The 26,698-nt window shown below is 38.8% G+C and overlaps 1 protein-coding gene and 1 long non-coding RNA gene across 2 annotated transcripts in view; one reads left to right on the forward strand and one right to left on the reverse strand.

Moving 5' to 3' along the window:
- LOC133612676 (uncharacterized) overlaps nt 1-26,698 on the reverse strand; it is a 194,085-nt gene that overhangs the window by 89,893 nt on the left and 77,494 nt on the right. The window contains exon 2 of the long non-coding RNA XR_009816137.2: nt 23,110-23,209. This is a non-coding gene — a long non-coding RNA (uncharacterized lncRNA). The remainder of the gene's footprint in view (nt 1-23,109; nt 23,210-26,698) is intronic.
- alx4b (ALX homeobox 4b) overlaps nt 1-26,698 on the forward strand; it is an 84,544-nt gene that overhangs the window by 25,773 nt on the left and 32,073 nt on the right. The gene's annotated exons all lie outside the window — the stretch shown is intronic.

Genomic DNA, 26,698 nt, shown 5'->3' on the forward strand with positions numbered 1-26,698 from the left:
ACCAGGGGTGCTCATTACGTCGATCGCGAGCTACCGGTCGATCTCGGAGGGTGTGTCAGTCGATCACCAGCCAGGCATTAAAAAAATAGTCCTAAAAATGAGCGATCATAAATCTTCACTATGACGTCACTTTCGTCACTTGATTGACATTCACGGCACCCGAGGGTCTTCTGAGATGACGCTGGCTGCTGCCAGCTCATTAAAATGACCGACTGGAAGGCGAGAAACACTTTATTTCAACAGACTCTGGCGCCGTACCTGTTGTCAAAACTCCAAAGACCGACTGCACAGTTGCGCTAACAAAACAAGAGTCTCAGAAAGCTGGCGTGCACAAGCTAGCAAGCTACGGAGTTTGCCGACAATGTATTTCTTGTAAAGTGTATACAAAGGAGTACGGAAGCTGGACAAATAAGATGCCAAAAACCAACCACTTTCATGTGGTATTGGACAGAAAGGAGGACTTTTTTCTCCTCCATTCGAAAATGCGGACGTTTTTAGCACCACTGTCTGATTCCAATCAATGCAAGTCATCAGAATCAGGTAATACACCAACTTATATTCTTGTCTTCATGAAAGAAAGGAATCTATATGTGTTAAACGTGCCTGTATTATCTTTAAACACCTTAACTTGTTAACAATATTAACTATATGTGTTAAACATGCTTGTATTATCTTTAAACACCTTTAACTTATTAACAATATTAACAATATGTGTTAAACATGCTTGTATTATCATTAAACACCTTTAACTTGTTAACAATATTAACTATATGTGTTAAACATGATTGTATTATCTTTAAACACCTTTAACTTATTAATAATATTAACTATATGTATTATACATGCTTGTATTATCATTAAACACCTTTAACTTGTTAACAATATTAACTATATGTATTAAACATACTTGTATTATCATTAAACACCTTTAATTTATTAACAATATTAACTATATGTATTAAACATTCTTGTATTATCATTAAACACCTTTAATTTATCAACAATATTAACTATGTGTTAAACATGATTGCATTATCATTAAACACCTTTAATTTATTAACAATATTAACTATATGTGTTAAACATGCTTGCATTATCATTAAACACCTTTAACTTATTAACAAAAACATATATTTCATAAATAAGTAAATATAAATTATATATATGAATGAGGTAGATCCCCACGACTTGATCAATTGAAAAGTAGCTCGCCTGCAGAAAAAGTGTGAGCACCCCTGGACTAGACGTATAAGATTTCATGGGATTTAGCGATTAGAAGTGACAGATTGTTTGGTAAACGTATAGCATGTTCTATATGTTATAGTTATTTGAATGACTCTTACCATTATGACCTGGTATGTTACGTTAACATACCAGGCACGTTCTCAGTTGGTTATTTATGCCTCATATAACGTACACTTATTCAGCCTGTTGTTCACTATTCTTTATTTATTTTAAATTGCCTTTCAAATGTCTATTCTTGGTGTTGGCTTTTATCAAATACATTTCCCCCAAAAATGCGACTTATACTCCAGTGCGACTTATATATGTTTTTTTCCTTCTTTATTATGCATTTTCGTCCGGTGCGACTTATACTCCGGAGCGACTTATACTCCGAAAAATACGGTAAGTGACATGTTAGTAAAAGTATAAATACGAGACAATGAAGTTGACAGAAACGAAATCCAATCATATTTAATTTCGTCTTTTGTCGATGGATGTGACAAATTCGGAATATATCTAATCGCAGTTTTTAAATGGCAGCATTGAAAGAGGGGCGGGGGTTAGACATGAACGAGAGCCAATCCGATGCTTTTCTTTGCGAGATAAGGAAGTGACCTACTCAGTGGCCTAGTGGTTAGAGTGTCCGCCCTGAGATGGGTAGGTCGTGAGTTGAAACCCCGGCCGAGTCATACCAAAGACTATAAAAATGGGAGCCATTACCTCCCTGCTTGGCACTCAGCATCAAGGGTTGGAATTGGGGGTTAAATCACCAAAAATGATTCCCGGGCGCGGCCACCGCTGCTGCCCACTGCTCCCCTCACCTCCCAGGGGGTGAACAAGGGGATGGATCAAATGCAGAGGACAAATTTCACCACACCTAGTGTGTGTGTGTGTGACAATCATTGGTACTTTAACTACCAAAACCAGTATGTGTGGCCTTAACATGTAATATTTGCACAGCAGGGAGATATTGAACAGGACACATTTCACTGTTACTGCTATGATGCCATCAGCAGATTGTATAATCGACACAATTGTAAGTCAAATCTATTACTTGCTGCTTTCAGTGTTGCGCCAAAAACTGATCCTGTGTCAAAAATGCATTCCTGCCGCCATACTGCTTTTGTGCTTCTTCTGTCCACAACTGATTACTAACTACATGTAGGACAATCACTTACAGCTGTGGTAATTGTAAAGATATGTGTTTGACATTATTTAAGCCTTTATCGTGTCCGGAAAATTATACTTTTGGCCATTTCTATGGTACTAATGGGATTGTAAAGGACTGTTGTAGATCCAGTGTTGATGTGCTAAAATCTCTTTGTTTAGAACAGTGGTTCTTAACCTGGGTTCGATGGAACCCTAGGGGTTCGGTGAGTTGGCCTCAGGGGTTCGGCGGAGGTCAAAACACACCCGACTCATCGTGTAAATACAAACTTCTCCCTATCGACGTATTACGGCTACGGCAACAGTTGACTGATTTGCAGGTGTGTAATTTGTTGTGAGTTTATGCACTGTGTTGGTTTTGTTGTTTGAACAAGGTGATGTTCATGCACGGTTCATTTTGTGCACCAGTAAAAAAACATGGTAACACTTTAGTATGGGGAAAATATTCACCATTAATTAGTTGCTTATTAACATGCAAATTAGTAACATATTGGCTCTTAACTAGTCATTATTAAGTACTTATTAATGCCTTATTCGGCATGGCCTTATTATAACTCTAACCCTCTAACCCTGAACCTAACTCTAACCAAATATCTCTAAATTAAGTCTTTATTACTTAGAATATGTTCCCCTAGTGTTCAAATAACTCTAAATTAAGTCTTTTTTACTTAGAATATGTTCCCCTAGTGTCCAAATAACTCTAAATTAAGTCTTTGTTACTTAGAATATGTTCCCCTAGTGTCCAAATAACTCTAAATTAAGTCTTTTTTACTTAGAATATGTTCCCCTAGTGTCCAAATAACTCTAAATTAAGTCTTTGTTACTTAGAATATGTTCCCCTAGTGTCCAAATAACTCTAAGTTAAGTCTTTTTTACTTAGAATATGTTCCCCTAGTGTCCAAATAACTCTAAATTAAGTCTTTGTTACTTAGAATATGTTCCCCTAGTGTCCAAATAACTCTAAATTAAGTCTTTTTTACTTAGAATATGTTCCCCTAGTGTCCAAATAACTCTAAATTAAGTCTTTGTTACTTAGAATATGTTCCCCTAGTGTCCAAATAACTCTAAATTAAGTCTTTGTTACTTAGAACATGTTCCCCTAGTGTCCAAATAACTCTAAATTAAGTCTTTTTTACTTAGAATATGTTCCCCTAGTGTCCAAATAACTCTAAATTAAGTCTTTGTTACTTAGAACATGTTCCCCTAGTGTCCAAATAACTCTAAATTAAGTCTTTGTTACTTAGAATATGTTCCCCTAGTGTCCAAATAACTTTAAATTAAGTCTTTGTTACTTAGAATATGTTCCCCTAGTGTTCAAATAACTCTAAATTAAGTATTTTTTACTTAGAATATGTTCCCCTAGTGTCCAAATAACTCTAAATTAAGTCTTTGTTACTTAGAACATGTTCCCCTAGTGTCCAAATAACTCTAAATTAAGTCTTTGTTACTTAGAATATGTTCCCCTAGTGTCCAAATAACTCTAAATTAAGTCTTTGTTACTTAGAATATGTTCCCCTAGTGTTCAAATAACTCTAAATTAAGTCTTTGTTACTTAGAATATGTTCCCCATACTAAAGTGTTACCAAAAACATAACTTTGTCTTGAATTAAAAAAAAAAAACATTTTATTTTTCACTAAAGAAGGGTTCGGTGAATGCGCATATGAAACTGGTGGGGTTCGCTACCTCCAACAAGGTTAAGAACCACTGATTTAGAAGCTACAGACAATATTAACTGATCTTTGTTCATGCACATAATAAATATAATGTCAAGTGGTTGGATGTATTCATTCAAGAGCGTTACATATTTGATAATGAAGTACATATACTGTACTGTTTGTGTTTTGAAGTACCCTATCCTTATGATAACCACAAGTATAAAGTGTTTGTCTTACTTGTAGTAATTATTGGTGGACGGACAAACGACAGCATTAAAGCTTTAACAAGTGTGACCTGAAGCCATGTACTCCACTCCTGTACACTTAAAAAAACACATAAAACAGCACATAATCAAACAACTTTACTCTGAATTATTTCCTTCCTCTTTTATATATCTAATTATTTATTTTATCATAGACCAAAGCCATGTGTGCAAATGGTTCAAGCCTATTGTAACATTTGCTTAAATAAAACCTATGATGGATTTAGTTTTTTGGACCTGTAAATACGAAGGTCCTGGATTCGATCCCTGGGCTCAGGGTCTTTCTGTGTGGAGTTTGCATGTTCTCCCCGGGACTGTGTGAGTTCCCTCCGGGTACTCCGGCTTCCTCCCACCTCCAAAGACATGCACCTGGGGATAGGTTGATTGGCAACACTAAATTGGCCCTAGTGTGTGAATGTTGTCTGTCTATCTGTGTTGGCTCTGCGATGAGGTGGCGACTTGTCCAGGGTGTACCCCGCCTTCCGCCCGAATGCAGCTGAGATAGGCTCCAGAACCCCCGCCACCCCGAAAGGAACAAGCGGTAGAAAATGGATGGATGGATTATAATAATAGACTTCGTGGGCAAAGCAAATATTTACAGAAGAGCATGCCCTTCTTTTATTGTTCCTTCATTAATGCGCACGCACGCACGCACGCACGCACGCACGCACGCACGCACGCACGCACGCACGCACGCACGCACACACGCACACACGCACACACGCACACACGCACACACGCACACACGCACACACACACACACACACACACACAGTGCAGTGCAGTGTCAAAATAGGTACTTGATTTCACTAATCAACTGTGTGCAGGAAATTACTTCAAAAAATTATTAATTATAGTTACTCGATACTTTTCCAAAAAATAACTATTACTAATCAAATGACTCTTTGAGGAATATAATTAATTACTAGTGAAAGTAATTATTGCGTTACTTCAGACTTCATATATCTGGCATATGCAGTTGAGAGACGTTTCATGAGAGCAGAGCGTGTGTGTGTGTTTAGCTTAGCAACAGTAATTTCCTGGCTGTGTGGGCAGCTCCGTTGAATGTTCTCACTGGTTTGCGTCAGCGCTAGTTATTAAAGAGATTGAAAGTGCTTCAATGGCTGTAGTCTCCTTGTCCACAAACGAGGTGCAGTAGGATGGCAAGGTTGTCACTTAAAATCATTGATTTGTTGTTCATTATTCCTTCGTAGTAGTAGTAGTAGTAGTAGTAGTGCGTGTGTATGTGTGCACATAGTGCATGTTTGCCTCCTTCAATTTGGAATCAAGTTTATATTATTGTGGTGCTGGTTGTTGCTTTTAATGGTAAAACCATATTTCCTGCATTGATCTTGCTGTGTATGAGATCGTGTCATGTTGACATACAACCAAATCAAAAGTGGACTGCCACATTACATCAAACGTCCCGCCAACTGCGTAGTAACGTGCATAATAGTAATTAAATAGATTACTAGTATTTTGTTTTTACTGAGTAATAATCCCAGCTGTTTATGCATTCATTCATTTCATGACAAAAAATGTGCATTAATAGTGCAAACAAAGCATAACTGTTAGATTTGTTTAAAATTCGATGTTTTTTGTTGTTACGATTTATTAAAAAACACTTCAAATATTGATCACAAAATCATAAAATCACAAACTGATGCATTTTGTTTGGAAAAATAAAAGCCTGCAACAATTTTTTGCAACTTTGTAAATAAGCTGCGACAAATTCAAGCATTTTAGACCGCGATAATCAAACTATAATCTTGGAGGGACTGACAAATGCCCCATTTTATACCAAAATCTATAATAATTGTGAGTGACTTTTTACTCGTATATTATTAACCGCCTTCCGAAAATAATCCTCAACTATTTCAGTCTCTCTTGCATACGAGTCAGTGACAGCCACGGCCTAAAGTCTTCAGCCGTGAGCGAGGCAATGATTGTGTCAGTTTGACGCTGATCCTGAACAGAAAGATGCCAGCTTTCCCATGGAATATCAGCATTCCGATGTGTGCTGCTGCCATAGATCTCTCCTCAGGAACGTCTGGGAGGAAACAATCCTGCCCCATGAAGGAGAGCGAATCGCTCATATTAACCTTGAAAGGGAAGGGGAACTGCACTTTTTTTTTGGGGGGGGGGGGGATTTTGCCTATCGTTCACAATCAATATGAAATACATGACAGATGGATTTTATTAAAGCATTCTAAATATTAAATAAATGTTATTAAAATTCTGCTTACAATGGAGTCTATAGACCGTTCAATTCTGCCTATAGAGAACCTAAAAAAACATTAGGGTTTTATATACATGATGTAAGTATATACATATATAGATATATATATACACGTTAGGTCAGGAAAAAATACAACAGGCAATACCCTTTTTTGTAAGGGGCGCCGGAAGTTGGCAGACCCGTCAGCGATCCTGTTCTGTCACCCTGTAATGTTTGATCCTGTTCTGTCACTCTGTAATGTTTGTCTGATCTTGAATGGGATTGTGCTGAAAATGAAAATTTCCCCTCGGGATTAATAAAGTATTTCTGATTCTGATCATCCCTACAAGCCTGTTTCGCAGGTTTCCCTGCTCGTCAGGGGATTTGAGAATAGAATAAAAGGGAAACCTGTGGAACAGGCTTGTAAGGATGATATAGCCTGTTGAGTTTTTTCCTCACCTAACGTATACATACATTATATATTATATTATATATATATATATATATATATATATCATGTATGTTTCAGTGACGTGCAGTCACTAGAGGCAGGTGAGGCAGGGCCTCACCTGCCATCATGGAAATTTTTTTTTATTAAATTGTTCTATGTATCCAGTGATTATACTATAAAGTTATTTTCCATTTAACTTCACCCGTTTTAGATTATTTTTTATTTAAAATCGCTCTCGTCAGGGGGTGCATTAATCCAGCACAACAGCGGCTCATGAACTTATTTTATAAGTAAAGGTAAGACCATAATAACGTTTTTTTTAATTAAATGTGCTTTTTTGTGTGCTACAGTTTGTATGTGTAAAGTTAAAGTTAAGTTAAAGTACCAATGATTGTCACACACACACTAGGTGTAATGAAATTTGTCCTCTGCATTTGACCCATCCCCTTGATCACCCCCTGGGAGGTGAGGGAAGCAGTGGGCAGCAGCGGCGCCGCGCCCGGGAATAATTTTTGGTGCTTTAATAACCCCCAATTCCAACCCTTGATGCTGAGTGCCAAGCAGGGAAGAATGCTGGTATGAGCTTAACTGCTGCCAATCAAATGGTGAATAAGATACTCTTTAGGGTTCATATGTTTGTAAATCTGACTGTGATGAAGTCAGTGCCTCACCAGCCATCAACCTCACCGCACGTCACTGGTATGTTTAAAGCTTATGTGGAAGGATTGCAGTCTACCTTGTCTGTATGCACATGTGTCATGCGAGGAAGTTTTAATGTTGTAAATGTGATGTTTTATGTGTTGTTTACTGTTTTTTAATGTAACCTTGCTGCTGCCCTCTTGGCCAGGTCTCCCTTGGAAAAGAGATCCTTGATCTCAATGGGATTTTTACCTGGTTAAATAAAGGCTAAATAAAAAATAAAAATAAAACAAGGTTTTCCAAAATAAATCAACTCAAGGTATGGAAAAAAAATGCCAAGATGGCACTGCCATATTCATTATTGAAGTCACAGTGCATTCTTTTTTTTAACATCCCTCAAAACAGCAGCTTGGAATTTGGGACATGCTCTCCCCGAGAGAGCATGATGAGGTTGAGGTGGGGGTGGGGGGTTAGCGGGGTATATATTGTAGCGTCCCGGAAGAGTTAGTGCTGCAAGGGGTTCTGGGTATTTGTTCTGTTGTGTTCGCAGTGTGGCGCATATTTGTAACAGTGGTAAAGTTGTTTATACGGCCACCCTCAGTGTGACCTGTATGGCTGTTGACCAAGTATGCTCCTCCAATGCCCTCCACATTGTTACATTGTTTAATGCATCCAGCGGGGCATCACAACAAAATTAGGCATAATAATGTGTTAATTCCATGACTGTATATATCGGTATCGGTTGATATCGGCATCGGTAATTAAGAGTTGGACAATATCGGATATCTGCAAAAAAGCCATTATCGGACATCTCTAATCATAATGTATTTGTTCAAAAAGTACATGGTCTGAATATATATCTTGAAGTTGTCGTCGCTATTTTTCCCCCCAGACACGGCCAAAGATAAACGTCATAAACATTGTACAGATGCACTTGGTCACTTCATTAGGTACACTTGCACACTCTCCGATCGATTCACACTCTGCATTAAAAAAAGCATTCATGTCACTGCATGCGCATGCTGCATTTATATGAAAATAATACTTTACCCGACATTTTTTCTTTCTTCTCAATGCCTGAATCAGAGAGCCGAGAGCTTTACTCCTGGCTAAATGTGTGCTTCCACTTTGTGGTGTCGTCACAACGTAGCCAGACTGGAAAACCCCACGAGCGGAGGCATCCAAAACTGCGTGCGAGCTCACGCCAAAATGCATGAACCTTATGATTTTACGCTTTGGCATTGTTGAACACAAGTATCCAACATTGAGTCAGAAAAGACTAAATTCATCATAGGTCCCCTTTTAATCTATAATTGGCTTAAATTCTGAAGTTATTTTTCCCATAGGAAACAATGAACAGTTAAAAAAATGTGTCATTGAACTCTACCAGGCAGAACATGATATAAAATAATGTACATTTTATTTCAATTTGCCAAAAAAATGCCCCCTCTACTCCTCAATTGATGTACTAGCATTTATTTAGGTAGAAATATCACAGATTACATTACAAAACCTCTTTGACAACACATGATGTAATGTACAGCAGGAATGATATGCGTATGGCCCCTTTGGTAGCGGTTTACCTGACACATGGAAAGTGACGAATTGGGGAGTTGCATTAAAGTTAAAGTTAAAGTACCAATGATTGCCACACACACACTAGGTGTGGCGAAATTATTCTCTGCATTTGACCCATCACCCTTGATCACCCCCTGGGAGGTGAGCGGAGCAGTGAGCAGCAGCGGTGGCCGCGCCAGGGAATCATTTTTGGTGATTTAACCCCCAATTCCAACCCTTGATGCTGAGTGCCAAGCAGGGATGTAATGGGTCCCATTTTTATAGTCTTTGGTATGACTCGGCCGGGGTTTGAACTCACGACCTACTGATTTTTGCTACTGAGTAGATTTTCCACTTTAACCCCCAATTCCAACCCTTGATGCTGAGTGCCAAGCAGGGAGGTAATGGGTCTCATTTTTATAGTCTTTGGTATGACTCGGCCGGGGTTTGAACTCACGACCTACCGATCTATGCCACTGAGTAGATTTTCCACTTTAGCCACCAGCGTTGAATATCTTAAAAGTGTGTTTTGTGGCAATTGCAACTTTGACCACACCGTAGAGTGGCGCTTTGCATCATTTTCAGCAGACTGCATTGTAAAACTCGATGAGGCAATCCTCCGATGCTTAAGTTGAACTGAAATCCTGGAATTTTTTTTTTTAGAATTGTTGAAGTAGAGCACACCATTTTCCAAACAGGCTGAATATTTTTGAAGTTGGAACAGTTTGAATCAGATGGAAAATGGGGTAATTGTGGAACTTTGAAGAATGTTCCAATAATTTCAATGGGAATTTTCAAAAAACTTGGGAATTTCGGGAAAAGTGGGAATATTTTGAAAATGGTAAAAAAAAAACTTGAATGGTCTGAAAAAAGAAAATGAAGAACATTTCGTTGCCCAGCTCGGTGCCGAACGTGAACAGATAGAAGAAGAACTTGCTGTGGATCAGAAACTTTGAAGAATGTCCCATTAATTTCAATGGGAATTTCCAAAAAACTTGGGATTTTTGGGAAAAGTGGGAATATTTTGAAAATTGTAAAAAAAAACTTGAATGGTCTGAATCAGTTGAATAGGTTGGTGTTGGAACTTTTCAAACTGGTCGAGAAATGTTGTAGTAGTAACATTTTGAATTGAGAAATGGTATTACGGAATTCCAGGAATTTCAACAAACTGAGAATTTCTCCAGTTCAAAAAACAACTTCTTTTTTTGTCCTGATTAAGAGGAATGTTTGGACGGTGTAACGGTTGGAGAGGGTTGAAAAATGTGGAAGGAGTAATCGCCAGAAAAAAGGGTGGAAATAGTGCTTTGGAAAACCAAGAATTCTGGAAAATCCTGGAATTTTTTGGAACTTGGAAAAAAAGTTGTGTCAATTTCCAGGATGGTGGAATGTCTTGAAGGTGGAATGGTTTGAATCGGTTGAAAAATGTGGAAATGGTAAAAGTTTGAAAAATGGCCAATTCATTTTCAATGGGAAAAATGTCACGGAAAACCTGGAATTCTGGGCATTTTTGAAATTTGTCAAGGGAAAGCTCGCGATTCCCAAATCGGCTGAACAGTCTGAAGTTGGAACAGTTTGAATCAGGTGAATAATGTGGACGGTAGAGCGCGGCAACATCTGGAGAAGAAGAAGAAGTTCAATCCATCCATTTTCTACCGCTTATTCCCTTCGGGGTCGCGGGGGGCGCTGGAGCCTATCTCAGCTACAATCGGGCGGAAGGCGGGGTACACCCTGGACAAGTCGCCACCTCATCGCAGGAAGAAGAAGTTTAATAAATATATTAATTTTGGTGTAGAAAACCATATGTGTGAATTCTTTGGAGCATTCACACAATGATTAATTCCCCCTCTTCCTCTCATGCGAGATCCACCCAGGAATGGAGCCATATAAATCCATTCCCTACTGTAAGACATAAAGTGGATGTTGACTTGACTCTCGGATGGTAGACCCACATGATGGGTTGCATCTTTTATCGAAGAAAAATCATGTGAATTCAAGTTTTAACATGGAACTGAAATATATTCAAAAATATTCTTGAATACGATAATAATGACCTACTTTGAAAAAGTCAAAAAGTACCATCCAGCACGATACAGATTGAAATATACAAAACCCAAAATCAGTGAAGTTGGCATGTTGTGTAAATGGTAAATAAAAACAAAATACAATGATTTGCAAATCCTTTTCAACTTATATTCAATTGAATCGACTGCAAAGACAAGATACTTAACGTTCCAACTGGTATACTTTGTTATTTTTTGCAAATATTAGCTCATTTGGAATTTGATGCCTGCAACACGTTTCAAAAAAGCTGGCACAAGTGGCAAAAAAGAGTGAGAAAGTTGAGGAATGCTCATCAAACACTTATTAGGAACACCCCACAGGTGAACAGGCTAATTGGGAACAGGTGGGTGCCATGATTGGGTATAAAAGCAGCTTCCATGAAATGCTCAGTCATTCACAAATAAGGATGGGGCGAGGGTCACCACTTTGTCAACAAATGCGTGAGCAAATTGTTTAAGAACAACATTTCTCAACCAGCTATTGCAAGGAATTTAGGGATTTCACCATCTATGGTCTGTAATATCATCAAAAGGTTAGAGAATCTGGAGAAATCACCGCACGTAAGCGATGATATTACAGACCTTCGATCCCTCAGGCGGTACTGCATCAAAAAGCGACATCAGTGTGTAAAGGATATCACCACATGGGCTCAGGAACACTTCAGAAAACCACTGTCAGTAACTACAGTTTGTCGCTACATCTGTAAGTGCAAGTTAAAACTCTACTATGCAAAGCCAAAGCCATTTATCAACAACACCCAGAAACGCCGCTGACTTTGCTGGGCTCGAGCTCATCTAAGATGGACTGACGCAAAGTGTAAAAGTGTTCTGTTGTCTGACGAGTCCACATTTAATTTTTTTTTTTTTAACTGTGGATGTCGTGTCCTCCGGACCAAAGAGGAAAAGGCGCAAAGTTGAAAAGCCAGCATCTGTGATGTATGGGGGTGTATTAGTGCCCAAGGCATGGGTAACTTACACATCTGTGAAGGCACCATTAATGCTGAAAGGTACATACAGATTTTGGAGCAACATATGTGGCCATCCAAGCAACGTTATCATGGACGCCCCTGCTTATTTCAGCAAGACAATGCAGAGCCAGGTGTTACAACAGAGTGGCTTCATAGTAAAATAGTGCAGGTACTAGACTGGTCTGCCTGTAGTCCAGACCTGTCTCCCATTGAAAATGTGTGGCACATTATGAAGCGTAAAATACCACAACGGAGACCCCCGGACTGTTGAACAACTTAAGCTGTACATCAAGCAAGAATGGGAAAGAATTCCACCTGAAAATCTTCAAAAATGTGTCTCCTCAGTTCCCAAACGTTTACTGAGTGTTGTTAAAAGGAAAGGCCATGTAACACAGTGGTAAAAACGCCCCTTTTTTGCAATGTGTTGCTGCCATTGAATTTTAAGTTAATGATTATTTGCAAAAAAAAAACAAGTTTCTCAGTTCGAACATTAAATATCTTGTTTTTTAGAGTATTCAATTGAATATAAGTTGAAAAGGATTTGCAGATCATTGTATTGTTTTTATTTACCATTTACACAACGTGCCAACTTCACTGGTTTTGAGTTTTGTCGACAAATATTGATCTTAACAAAAATCATGACCCGATTTGTTCCTGATGAAGTTAAATATAATAAAATGTGTGAGTGCTTTTGAGAGAACATCCCGGAACACTCCGTTTAAAAGCATTCCCTTCCCTTCTCTCGTTAGTGCGTGGTCATTAACCCTTCCCTGGGTTACTAATTTATAGTGTTTCTTTTATTTGGCTTCACTTGACCCTCCCCGTCTATTCCATAAAAACGGAGAGCTTGCCTTGTTGCTTTACAACCGGTTCAATTACACTTTGATGTTTTCTCTCTGTTTTCAGCGGTGATTAAATTGCTGACCCTAGTAAACGTCTGACCCTGGGCTAACCAAAGAGGTCTGCAGCTTGTCAGAAAATAACCACGGCAAATTGCAGGCGCGGGCGGCGTTTATTCCGTCGCGTTTAATGCATGCCGATGCGCGGGGAGAACGATGAAGGGGAGGAAGCGCTGCCAAAACATTGGAATCTTGCCTCTGCAGAAGACTCGACGGTTCCAGAAGACCAGACGGGCTTGTGTGCGTGGTTACGATTAGCGAGCCGCAGAAGAGATTGTGCCAGAAAGACTTTACTGTACATGTTGATGGCATGTGAGCTCTATGCAGGGATGAGCATTACAACCTCCAAGTATCCATTAGTGCACAGGTGTCAAAGTCAAGGCCCGGGGGCCACACAAAGCGTATAAATAATATGTTTAAATAAAGTACCTTATCTTTTCTTAATAAATGTATTAAAAAAAATAAATGTACAGCGTACAATTACATATATTTTACACTTTAATCATCTCTAATAATAAAACAATATATTATATCATCATGCATTTCAAAACAATGTTATTGTTCAAATAAATATAAACTCTCAAACATCTGCTTGACTTATGAATTCAAAGCAAGTAATCCAACTGTTCATGTAAAAATTTGACAGTAACATTTTCTTTTACAGTAAAATCCACTTTCAATATAGAGCAGGGGTCCCCAAACTACGGCCCGCGGGCCCAACAGATTCCAAAAAAAAAAAAAAAAAAAAAAGATTTTGAAACTTTTTTTTAACTATTAGGTTTTTAAAATCTGTCCTTTCTAATTCATTTTCTACCACTTGTTACACTCCGTTTCTCTGAGTCACTCAGGCAAATCATATTGTCTAAAAATGCAGTTTCCCATCGATAACATGACCTCATTGCGCTCATATATATATATATACATATATATAAATAAATAAATACACAGCCCGGCCCCCGGCCAAATTTTTTTAACCCCCCCAAGTCTAAAAGTTTGGGGACTCCTGATATTGAGATTTGGCTGGGGGCTGGGCTGTGTATGTAATATATATATATATATATCCTTTTTTTTTGTCAAAACTCGACAGTGCGCCTTATAACCCGGTGCGCCCAACAAACGGAATAATTCTGGTTTTGCTTACCGACGTCGAAGCTATTTTATTTGGTACATAGTGTAATGATAAGTGTGACCAGTAGATGGCAGTCACACATAAGAGATGTGTAGACTGCAATATGACTGAAGTATTATTATGGTGTGTTGATAAGGTAAGACATATTATCTGGCGTTTTATTTCACAATATTATGCAAAAGCAACTTTTCTTACCTTCTGGTACCTGCTGATCTGTATTTGGGATCTGCATAAGTCCTGAAAATTTGCACGTGTCCGCCTTTGTAGTCCGTGCCGACACTGTAGTCGATAAGCTTCTTTTTTTTCTCGTTATGGGACATTCATCCTCCGCTGTTGCCATTTCTAATATAAAAGTAGTGTAAAGTTCTTACTTACATCTGTCAGTAAACTCGCCATGAAAGCGCTAAAACATACCGGTGTAGTGAGTTTACATTATTCACCCAAGGAACTTCACATATTAGAGAGTTTCGGTCGGATGGTTTTTCACGGGACACATTTCCGACGGATGAGGAGATGCTGCTACGTTATTGATTGAAGTAAAGTCTGAATGTCATTAAAACAGTTAGTCGAAGGTGAGCCACGTAAATAAGACCGCCCACAAAAGCGACTTGAAGATGATCTGTAAAACATCATCTATGCAACATTTTGACCAAAGAACCACCATTACATGTTATGTAGACCACAAGGAAGTCTTTTACATTTAGAAAAAAATAAAAAAATATGACGCCTTTAATGCGCCTTATAATCCGGTGCGCCATTTGTATGAAAAAAGATCCAAAATAGACCATTCATCGGCAATGCGCCTTTTAATCCGGTGCGACCTATGGTCTGAAAAATACGGTATATGCCTTGCTCAGTGGCACAATAGCGAATGAACTGAATGCTGCAGTCAAAAAACATTGCACGGCTAACCGTCGGTAAGGTCACGACATCAGCCTGCCTGCACGGAGACAGTAAGGGGCTTTGACAGGTGGGCCACGGCGATTGGCCCCAGCTGTTGTTTCATTCCTCTCAGTCAGGAAGACATGGGAAGGATTCGGCGGTTCGGGGGCACCACTGTTTGACGTCCAAGCCAGCCAAAGAAAAGTCATCCATGAAAACAAACATGCAAGTTGTAGACAGCCAACGCCTAACTTCATCACTTCACAACTATTCCCCGGGCTTAGTCACCACACTAATGATCAACACGCTTTCTCATGATGCACTTTAGATGCCAAGACGACACTCTGGAGCAATTTCACTGACCGCTGACAAGACTAATGTGTGTGCGTAATCGCTGTAAATGTGATGTAATACAGTAAGAGCACACTGGAACACTAACTTTTAGTTAACCCCCCGGTCCCTTCCAGACACACACACACACACACGCACACACACACACACACACACACACACACACACACACTTGTATTTCGTACCTTCTTGAGAACTCCGAAAAAGGCCTACCTCTTTAGGCCCACCCTTTCTACATATATAAAGATTTGTATTTACAACATTAATAATATATACAGTACATACTATTCAAATATAAAAAAACTTGTTGTGAAAAATTAGTTGGGATGTCACATGAAAAAGGTCACAATTTCACAAGAAAAACTTTTTCGGCAGCATTATAATAAAAGTCGTAATTTTACTCACCGCAGGTCAAAAGTTTACAAGGAAAACAGAACATTTGTGCAACATTATGATAAAAGTTGGAATTTTACTCAATAACAGTCGCAATTTTACAAGAAAAGCTTAACATTTTGGCGATTTTATGAAAAGAGTCGTAATTCTACTCCACAAAAGTCACTATTGTATAAGAAAACTTTAAAATGTTGTCAATATTCTAATAATAATCAGAATTTTACTTGGCAAAATTAGGACAAAAATCATAATTTTACTCAAAAAATGTCACTATTTCACAAGAACAAAAAAATGGCAATATTGTGATAAAAGTCTGAATTTTGTATGACAAATGTCACCATTTTGCATAAAAAAGTAATAATTTTACACAAAGTAATAATTTTACGAGAACATTTTGCAATATTACAGAAACAAAAAAAATATGAAAAATTGTTCCCAATTTAATAAGAAAGAAGTCGACACATTGCGAGAAAAAAAGACTGCTTTTAGTAAATTTTTTGTTTGTAATTGGTTTTTAATCTTCATTATTTTCTTCAAGCTATTACAGTATGTCTCTATTAGAGATGCGCGGATAGGCAATTATTTCATCCGCAACCGCATCAGAAAGTCGTCAACCATCCGCAATCCACCCGATCTAACATTTGATCAGAACCGCATCCGCCCGCACCCGCCCGTTGTTATATATCTAATATAGACGATGCAAGGCATTAGTGAGGTTATAAAGCTTTTGCCTGTTAAAGAAAGGAGACTGATCCAATGCAGCACAGACATTCGCGTGCCACGCTGTCACGACCCAGACGCACACCAGTGCGCAATCATATGGGAGCCGCGCTGAGCGCACCTCCAAGCGCGTCTCACTGCCGGCGACGGCCGGGTATATGGGCCCGACGCTCCAGCGCCATCCATTTTCAGGGCTAGTTGATTCGGCAGGTGGGTTGTTACACACTCCTTAGCGGGTTCCAACTTCCATGGCCACCGTCCTGCTGTCTATATCAACCAGGGTGAGCCCCACCCCTTTCGTGAGCGCACTGCGCGCGGAGTGACCCCAGTTACGCGCCCCCGGCAACAGGGGTGGCGGGCAGGTAAGCTGCGCGGGCGGAGCGCGCGGAGTGACCCCTGTTACGAGCCCCCGGCCGCGGGGGTGGCGGGCAGGTAAGCTGCTTACCTGCTGCGCGTGACGCCGGCCGCGGCGAAGGCGGACGAGGCGGGGTGTCGGTGCGGTGGGCGCGGTGGTGACCCTGGACGTGCGTCGGGCCCTTCTCGCGGATCGCCTCAGCTACGGCTCCCGGTGGGGCCCTCTCGGGGGAAGGGGCCTCGGTCCCGGACCCCGGCGAGGCGTCCCTTCTCCGCTCCGTAAAAGTGTCCATCTCTTTTCTTTTTTTTTCTTCTGTTGTGGCATATGCTGCAGGTGCCTGCTCGTTTTTCGTATGTGGGTAACAACATTTAACTATGTATATATATTTCCGAATTGGTTTAACTGCCACCCGCCTGAATCTATTTAAAATCTAATTTTTTTTAATAATTTGAACCACCCGACCCGACCCGACCCGCGGATAAAATCAAATTTTTTTCAATTTCATCCGCCCGATCCGCGGATAATCCGCGGACTCCGCGGTTGTGCCCGCAAACCGCGCATCTCTAGTCTCTATATACATATTTATTTTATTTTTTTAAATACATTTTGGCCAAAGGGGGCGCATTTCAATTTCTTACACACACTTGCCATTACATATGTTGACCAGAGGGGAAGCACTTCAAAGAAGTCGACACAATGCGAGAAAAAGACTGCTTTTAGTTCATTTTTTGTTTGTAATTGGTTTTAATCTTCATTATTTACTCCAAGTTATTACAGTATGTCTCTATATACATATTTATTTATTTATTTTTAATAAATTTTGGCCAAAGGGGGCGCATTTCAATTTCTTACACACACTTGTTATTACATATGTTGACCAGAGGGGGAGCACTTAAAATGTTTTACACACACACTTGTTATTTCATATGTTGACTATAGGGGGAGCACTTCAAATTTGTACACACACACACTTGTTATTTAATATGTTGACCAGAGGGGGAGCACTTCAAATTTTTACACACACACACACACACACACACACACACACACACACACACACACACACACACACACACACACACACACACACACACACACACACACACACACTTGTTATTTCATATGTTGACCAGAGGGGGAGCCCTTCAAATCTTTTACACACACACACACACACACTTGTTATTTCATATTTTGACCAGAGGGGGAGCACTTCAAATTTTTACACACACACTTGTTATTTCATATATTGACACACAGTCAATTTGAAAAATCCCTCCTTTTTGGGACCACCCTAATTTTGATAGATTTCACCACCAGGGGTGCAAATGAGACATTCTCTATTAGATGCAATGGTTTTCCGTATTGGGACCATGATTTATGTCATCACTTGTTCACACCTCCTCATATGGAAGGTACTTTTCATTGTTGTCTCAAGAAGGGTAGAAATACAAAAACACACACATACACATCATGCGCCCCCCGCCAGCCTCCTGGCCCCGTGGGGGTCTGACCCAATATTTAAAATGTACTTATTTTGTTCTAGGGTCAAATTGTCACCATCATAAACCATTTCAACTGCACAAGAAAAGGTGATTTACTATTTTAACATTCATCTCAACCGTCATAAAAGTGTTACAATTTCAGAATAAAAGATAGACTGTGTACTCGTGCTTATTGCATATGGTGAGTCAACTTCATCACTTTCAAACATTCCTAAAAAGAAGTTACTCAGTGTATATTTACATTAAAAAGGACCTATGATGGTTATAAACTCCATTTAAAAACACTTCCATGTGGTCTAGAACAGTAGTTTTTTTTTTATACCAAGTACCACCTCAGAAAACTCTCCAAGTACCACCATAAGGACCAACATTAAAATACAGTAGCATAGTAGGACTAAGTGTTCATTAAAACAAGGCAGAGGTTTTATTGAACAAGTTTATTAATTTGGACACTTTAGCATTACTGCAATTTTAAACAAGTTTAATGCCCATGATGTCAAACTGCAGATCCTTATTATATTTAGTCAAAAGCATATCATTGTCTGCACAGACAACAATTTAAGCATTTGACATAGGGGTGTAAACGGTATGTGTATTTGTATTGAACCGTGTTGGTACGGGGGTTCCGGTTCGGTTCGGCGGTGTACCGAACGAGTTTCCACACGGACATATTAAGTAGCGTAACGCACGTTGTGTAAACAATGCACACCGAGGCACAACACACGGCATGCTAGCAGCTAACGGGCTAGGATAGACTGACCATACGTCCTCTTTTCACCGGACATGTCCTCTTTTGCGGAGCTGTCAGGCAAAGTTTCTTAAATGGCTCAAATGTCCGGCATTTTGAGTTAGGGTTGCGTGTATTTTCAATGTACGTTCAGGGTTAAGAAGGGGTTAAAAACAAAACAAATTGTGCGCGCAGCAGCATTGGTGAGGGAGGGGCAGAGACAGACAGTGTGAGAGAGTTATGATAAACGCGCATGCGTCGCCAGGCTCTGCTTTTTATCCATAGATTTATCACATTTAATTTTCTATTATCTATAGCAGGGGTGTCAAAAGTGTGCCCCGGAGGCCATTTGCGGCCCACAGCTAATGTTTTAAAGGCCCACGGCACATTCTAAAAATACTATTAAAATAAACAAAAACATAACAAAAGTGAAATAAAAAAGGTTAAATGTTAAATGTAATTTAGAAAAAGTTGCAATGTTGACTAATAAAACAAAGCTGTTTTTTTTTTTCTTTCAAACTGTCATTGCTCAAAACATAATATTGAATCAAAATCAATGTTATTATGAATTATTGACCTATTCAAGGTTCCGATTACTTCACATCAAATATTCCACTAAGAAAAATATTTTTAGTGGAAGATTTAGCAAATTTGGTAAATAAATAACCCAAACATTTATATTTGGTTGTTTTCTTACTGTACCGAAAATGAACCGAACCGTGACCTCTAAACCGAGGTACGTATCGAACCGAAATTTTTGTGTACCGTTACACCACTAATTTGACAATGATAATGTTGAATAGTTTAACATTTTACATTAATTGTGGCTGAATAAAGCCCTAATGTAATCATAATAAATAACAATGGAAGTAACCCTTTCAAATGCAATAAGCATTTTTTTTCCATTACTGTGTTTTTTTTATTGGTAAACAAACTGGACTCTAAATATTTGTTAGCTAAAATTGCAGTTCAAAAAATATTGAACACCTTGAAGTGCAGTGTTTTCCCTCAATTGGAAAAACTTTGTTTTGTTTTCTTTTTTGTTTACAAACCCCCCCCCCAACCCCCCCCCAAAAAATCATACAATTGTAATTGTTTATCCAATTACAATTGTATGATTTTTTTAAATGCCTCCGGACATTGTATTTAACGCTTTTTAATGCCATTTAAGGCCTTAATTTTCGCAAAATCCATTTAAAGACTTTTAATGCTTTTTAATGACCTGCGTAAACCCGGTTAGTGTGTTTAGTTTTCAGTTTTAGACCCGTACTGCTTTGAAGTCTTACAAGATATCTAAAAGTCTGAGGAAGACAATGTGACCCTATCAGTAAAAGTTGAATGTTTTGTTTAGGATGTTTCACCTTTCATCCAATGTCTTCAGCTATACATTTTGGGTGTGGAGTTTCCCTAATATATGTCTCTAGTGGGTGTGTCCCCTGGGGGTGGTTCCAATAAGGTTGTTGTTACAGCCAGGGGAGGCTGGTCAACCACCGTCCTGTGTGCCAGTAGATTATTCGCAGTGATGGGCAAGCTACTGCCCAAATGTAGTAAGATAAACTACAAGAACTCTCGAATAAATGTAGCAAGCTACACTACAAGCTGCATGGCAAAAGTAGCTTGCTACATCAAAGATACATTTAATGACATTTCTATCTATGGCCCCACATGTATAATATTAATGTTCATGTAACTGAGAGTGTACCAATCCATTACTATTAACTATCTGTCATTTAGCTGGAGACAGCCTACAACTACCTCTAGGGGTCCCCACACCCCACTGTGTGTATTTATTTAATTTGCATTTTCTTTGGCCCACTCATATATGGTTATTTATTTTCTCTATCGACAATAAAAAAAGCAGCATCTATCTTTATCTTGACCAAAAAACAAAACAACTACTTGTGTGTTGTTTGGGAACAGTTGGTAATGGTTATGTGTGTAACGGAGTTAAAATACACCTTTGTTATTTATTATATTTTGTTTGTGAATTTTATATTCAAATACCATATATTTCGGACTATAAGTCGCAGTTTTTTTCATAGTTTGGCCGGGGGTGCGACTTATACTCAGGAGCGACTTATGTGTAAAATTATTAACACATTACCGTAAAATATCAGATAATATTATTTATCTCATTCACGTAAGAGACTAGACGTATAAGATTTCATGGGATTTAGCGATTAGGAGTGACAGATTGTTTGGTAAACGTATAGCATGTTCTATATGTTATAGTTATTTGAATGACTCTTACCATAATATGTTACGTTAACATACCAGTTGGTTATTTATGCCTCATATAACGTACACTTATTCAGCCTGTTGTTCACTATTCTTTATTTATTTTAAATTGCCTTTCAAATGTCTATTCTTGGTGTTGGGTTTTATCAAATACATTTCCCAAAAAATGCGACTTATACTCCAGTGCGACTTATATATGTTTTTTTCCTTCTTTATTATGCATTTTCAGCCGGTGCGACTTATACTCTGGTGCGACTTATACTCCGAAAAATACGGTAGTTCTCTTTTCTGCTCGCCTGTGAGAGGACGGTTTGATATATTTTTGTCCCTCCTGAGTTCCTGTAGTCCTCCAGTGTTGTGTAGCCCCTCCCTTCTTCCCCTCACAGAAAAGTTTTACATGGCTGAGGGTGAGTCAGGCGATCCCACCGACATTTTGTTTGTTTTTCGGTAGAAATGAGGTCTTTAATGAATGAATGTGTGTACTAAGAATGTGAATATGTTTACCTGTGTTGTCCTCTAGTTTTAAGTTCGGATTCCAGGTAACATTTAACATTGCTAATATTGGCGCCAACCGGCTGCTCTTTGTTGTATGAGACTTGTTCAGTGTGTGTGTGTGCGTGCATGCTTACGTGCGTAGGTAACGAGTGTTATTCTGTGTGTTTCGGCGTAAGCCCAAGAAAGACGGGATACCGACATTGTCTGATTGTCGCCGGCAGATTTGTGGTTTTATTTTATTTTCTAAGGTTTCTCCTATAGAAAATTGCTGCATGTTTTGTTCTGCCACGGAATGGCACTTAGAATGTACATTTCAATATTTTACAGACCGTTTGTATCTGTCTTTTTCATTGTAAATTGTTAACGATGTATATGTAGACAGAAAAAAGTTTTACATGGCTGAGGGTGTAAGCCAAACAAAGACGGGATACCGACATTGTCTGATTGTCGCCCGCAGGTTGGAAGGAAAATAAATAAAGCTGAGAACAGTGGAAAGAGTCTCATCATTGTGCCGACCCAGAACAGTTACATGTGCAGTAAAAATGTTCATGAACTCAACTCACCTTAATGTGTGTTCCTAAATTTGTGTTCGACGTCTTAGTTGAAGAGAGCAGTTATGATTTTGGTTTAAAGAGCAAACAACTGCAAACTAAGGTAACACATACATTTGTCTAAATATGGCCAAGGACACGCATTATTGTGCGTTTCCTGCACGTCGTCTTCATCACTAAAGGAAAAATCTAATCTGCGTGAGAGAATCCCTCTGATATTTTCAAGTCTGTTTTCATTATTTTTTTTGAGTGGTCAGCTTGAAGCGTCCCTCTGTCTCGGACTCCCTCGTCATTATGTGACATGAGTGAGTGACTGTTATGATTTTGCTTTTTGATTGATTGAAACTTTTATTAGTAGATTGCACAGTACAGTACATAGTTTCGATGGCCCCCCTTATCTTGGCTCCGATTGGCCAGTCCGTAATGTTTCGCCCTAACCTTAGCCAATTGTGATTCATCATACAAACACCAACCAATCATCATGGATGTTCTCCGTATGTATGGAAGTTCTCATTCATCCCAGGTCATTGGATTTTCTCCATATTTGTCTTTGTAGCTTGTAGCTATTATGTAAGCTACCTAGCTCTAAAAGTAGCTAAGCTCCTCGTTCAAAAAGTAGTGAAACTAGAGCCAAGCTACTGGGAAATGGAGTTAAGCTACGTACCTTAGCGACATGTAGCTTGTTACTGCCCATCACTGGTTATTCGCCTGTCAGGTGGCAACACAACTCGGTAGCGGTCACTCCTCCCATGGTACGAGACAATCTTTAGGTGAGAGAAGACAGGGTTTCGTTATAGACCACATGTGTCAAACTCAAGGCCCGGGGGCCAGCTCGAAAGCCTGGAAATAATACAAATCAATAAAGTACCATAACCTTTCTTACTGTATTATTTCTTTCTATTTCGGGAGAAAAAAAATGTATGTATCGCATGTAATCGCAAATGATGTTAACTTAAATAGTGTCTAATTATGCAAAAATATATTATCAAACATTCAAACCAATTTTCAAATATAAATAAATACTAATAATAATGATTTCAAAGCAAGTTATCCATCAAATTGTGCAATGTAAAAGTAGCAATAGATGCATCCATCCATCCATCCATTTTCTACCGCTTGTCCCTTTCGGGGTGGCGGGGAGGTGCTGGAGCCTATCCCAGCTGCATTCGGGGTAAAATTGTGAAATTTACAGCATTTTTCTCTAAATGAAAAAAACTGTACTTTTTTTTACTGTAATAAACTGTAAATGCCGTTTTGGCATTTACAGTAATACACCGAAAAATCTACACTTGTTGATTTGCGGTAAAAAAAAACAACAACAAAACTGGCAGCTCAGGTGCCAAAACTTTACTGTAAAATTGCAGTTTTTTTTATTTAAAGTAAAAAAAAAAAAGTATATTTTACGGTAGAATTCTGGCAAGTGAGCTGCCTTTTTTTTTTTTTAACCATAAAAACAGCATTACTGTTTTTCCATTTACAATAATACACACTACATTTTAAGGTGAAATTATTGTAACTTACCATATTTTTTTTACATTTTAGTTTAAAAAAAATCTACCAATAAAATAACAATGCAAGTAACCCTTTCAAATGCAATAAGCATTTTTTTTCCCATTACTGTGGTTTTTCAACCATTGTAATTGGAAGATTAATAACTTAAATACCGGTAGGTAAACAAATTGGACTCTAAATATTTGTTAGCTAAAATTGCAGTTCAATAAACATCGAACATCTTGAAGTGCAGTTTTTTCCCTCAATTGGAAAAAAAATTGATTTGTTGTCTTTTTTGTTTATAAAAAAGACAACAACAAAAAAATCATACAATTGTAATTGTTTATACAATTACAATTGTATGATATTTTAAATGCCTCTGGATATTGTATTTAACGCTTTTTAATGCCACTTAAGGCCTTAATTTTCGCTAAATCCCTTTAGTGACTTTTAATGCTTTTTAATGACCCCCGTAAACCCTTGGCATTTACAGTAATACATCGAAAAATCTACAGTTGTTGATTTGCGGTAAAAAAATCAAAAACAACAAACTGGCAGCTCAGGTGCCAAACTTTTACTGTAAAAGGTTTTTTTTATTTACAGTAAAAAAAAACTAATGTAAATTTTACAGTAAAATTCTGGCAACTGAGCTGCCTTTTTTTTTTTTTTTTTACCATAAAAACAGCAATACTGTTTTGATATTTTGAGGTGAAATTATTGCAACTTACCATATTTTTTTTAAACATTTTACTTAAAAAAAAATCTTCTTATAAAATGCATAAAACAATTGTGTAATAATAGTATTCACTGTTAGACGCGGCCCTCTGGTGCCAAACATAACTGCCATGTGGCCCTCAGTGAAAACCACTTTGACACCTCTGTTATAGACGGACAACTGTAGCGATTGTTTGTAAGAGGTCATTGCACACTGCACTGCATAAACATCACTGATTTGACTTCTTGGCATTTTGCCCAAAGATTCAACCTTTGGTGATTACCATGCATTACCTTGACAAACAATCTACCTTATTTTCCGGACCATAGGGCGCACCGGATTATATATCGCACTGCCGATGCGCGGGTCTATTCAGGTCTTTTTTCATGCAAAAGCGCATTAAAGGGGTCATATTATTTGTTTGTTTTTGTAAATGTAAAAGACTTCCTTGTGGTCTACATAACATCTAATGGTAGTTCTTTGGTCAAAATGATGCATAGATGATGTTTCACAGATCATCTTCAAGTCGTTTTCTGACAGTCGCTTCAGGATGCGCCGTTTTGTGGGCGGTCTTATTTACGTCGCTCACCTTCGACAGCGTCTTCTCCTCGTCATCTTTGTTGTAGCGGTGTAGCGTGCAAGGACGAGAGCGGAAGAAGTGTCAAAAGATGGAGCTAACTGTTTTAATGACATTCAGACTTTACTTCAATCAATAACAGAGCAGCATCTCCTCATCCGTGGCTCACTAGTGGAACGACGACGGAAATGTGTCCCGTGAAAAAACGTCCGACCGAAACCCTCTAATAACTAAAGTTCCTTGGGTGAATAATGTAAACTCACTACACCTGTAGTTTTTAAGCGCTTCCATAGCGAGATATAAGTAAGAACTTTACACTACTTTATATTACGTTTGTAGAAATGGCAACAGCAGAGGGTGAATGTCCCATAACAAGAAGATACAGAAAAAGGAGAAGCTTATTCGCACGGACTACAGTGGCGGAAGTGCGCAAATTTTCAGGACTTATGCAGATCCCAAATACACATCAGCAGGTACCAGAAGGTGAGAAAAGTTGGTTTTGCATAATATTGTGAAACAAAACGCCAGATAATAAGTCTGCTAATGGGTGCTATTTTGCGGTCCTTATACACACACCCTAGTAATACTTGTATCTCTGACTACGGTAGCCGTAATGGGCCGACAATCCATCAAGCGGTGCGGCTTCAAATTCATACTAAAACATTTTGACCGATTTTTGGGTGCCGTGTGTAATGTTCTTTATTCTCAAAGGAACATTTAAAGTTTTGGTGTTGTTTACTGGCGTCAGTCTACACGTATCTCTTATGTGTGACTGCCATCTACTGGTCACACTTATCATTACACCATGTACCAAATAAAATAGGTTTGAGGTCGGTAAGCACAACCAGAATTATTCCATACATTAGGCGCACCGGGTTATAAGGCGCACTGTCGATTTTTGAGAAAATGAAAGAATTTTAAGTGCGCCTTATAGTCCGGAAAATACAATTTGACCCTATGTACGACTTTAGAGGCAGATTTTATGACTTGAATACGTTTGAGAGGTTTCACTGTCTTTATGATGTAATAATTGAGTCCAAGACAGACCCTGCCTATGAACAGCATAGGCAGACAGAAAAAGTGACAGAGCACGGGCCTGCAACCGGAGCCATGTACGCTTATTTACCCACCCTGCTGTTTGCTTATTTGAAGGAGAAGGGACAGCCTTCCACATCTCCAAAAGTCAAATAAAAAAACAAAAAAACTCTTGGATGTGCTGGCAGGAACAGGGCCAGGTCTGTCACAGAATTGAGCCTGTCCAAATTGAAGACGACAAACACAATGTTGTTTATATCCGAGGGCCAAAGTGTGCGGGGCACACAAGGCCAAACACACAAACTCCTCAAAAAGGCTCGGGTTCCAGGCGGCGTGATTAAGAGACACCCTGTAAGCTGGTGTCACGTGAACGTGTCGTGACAAGCCTTTCAAACATGGAACCACAGATCACTTCAGTGGAGTGTAGATTCGGGG

Source organism: Nerophis lumbriciformis, linkage group LG10, assembly GCF_033978685.3.
Source record: "Nerophis lumbriciformis linkage group LG10, RoL_Nlum_v2.1, whole genome shotgun sequence".
Taxonomy (NCBI): domain Eukaryota; kingdom Metazoa; phylum Chordata; class Actinopteri; order Syngnathiformes; family Syngnathidae; genus Nerophis; species Nerophis lumbriciformis.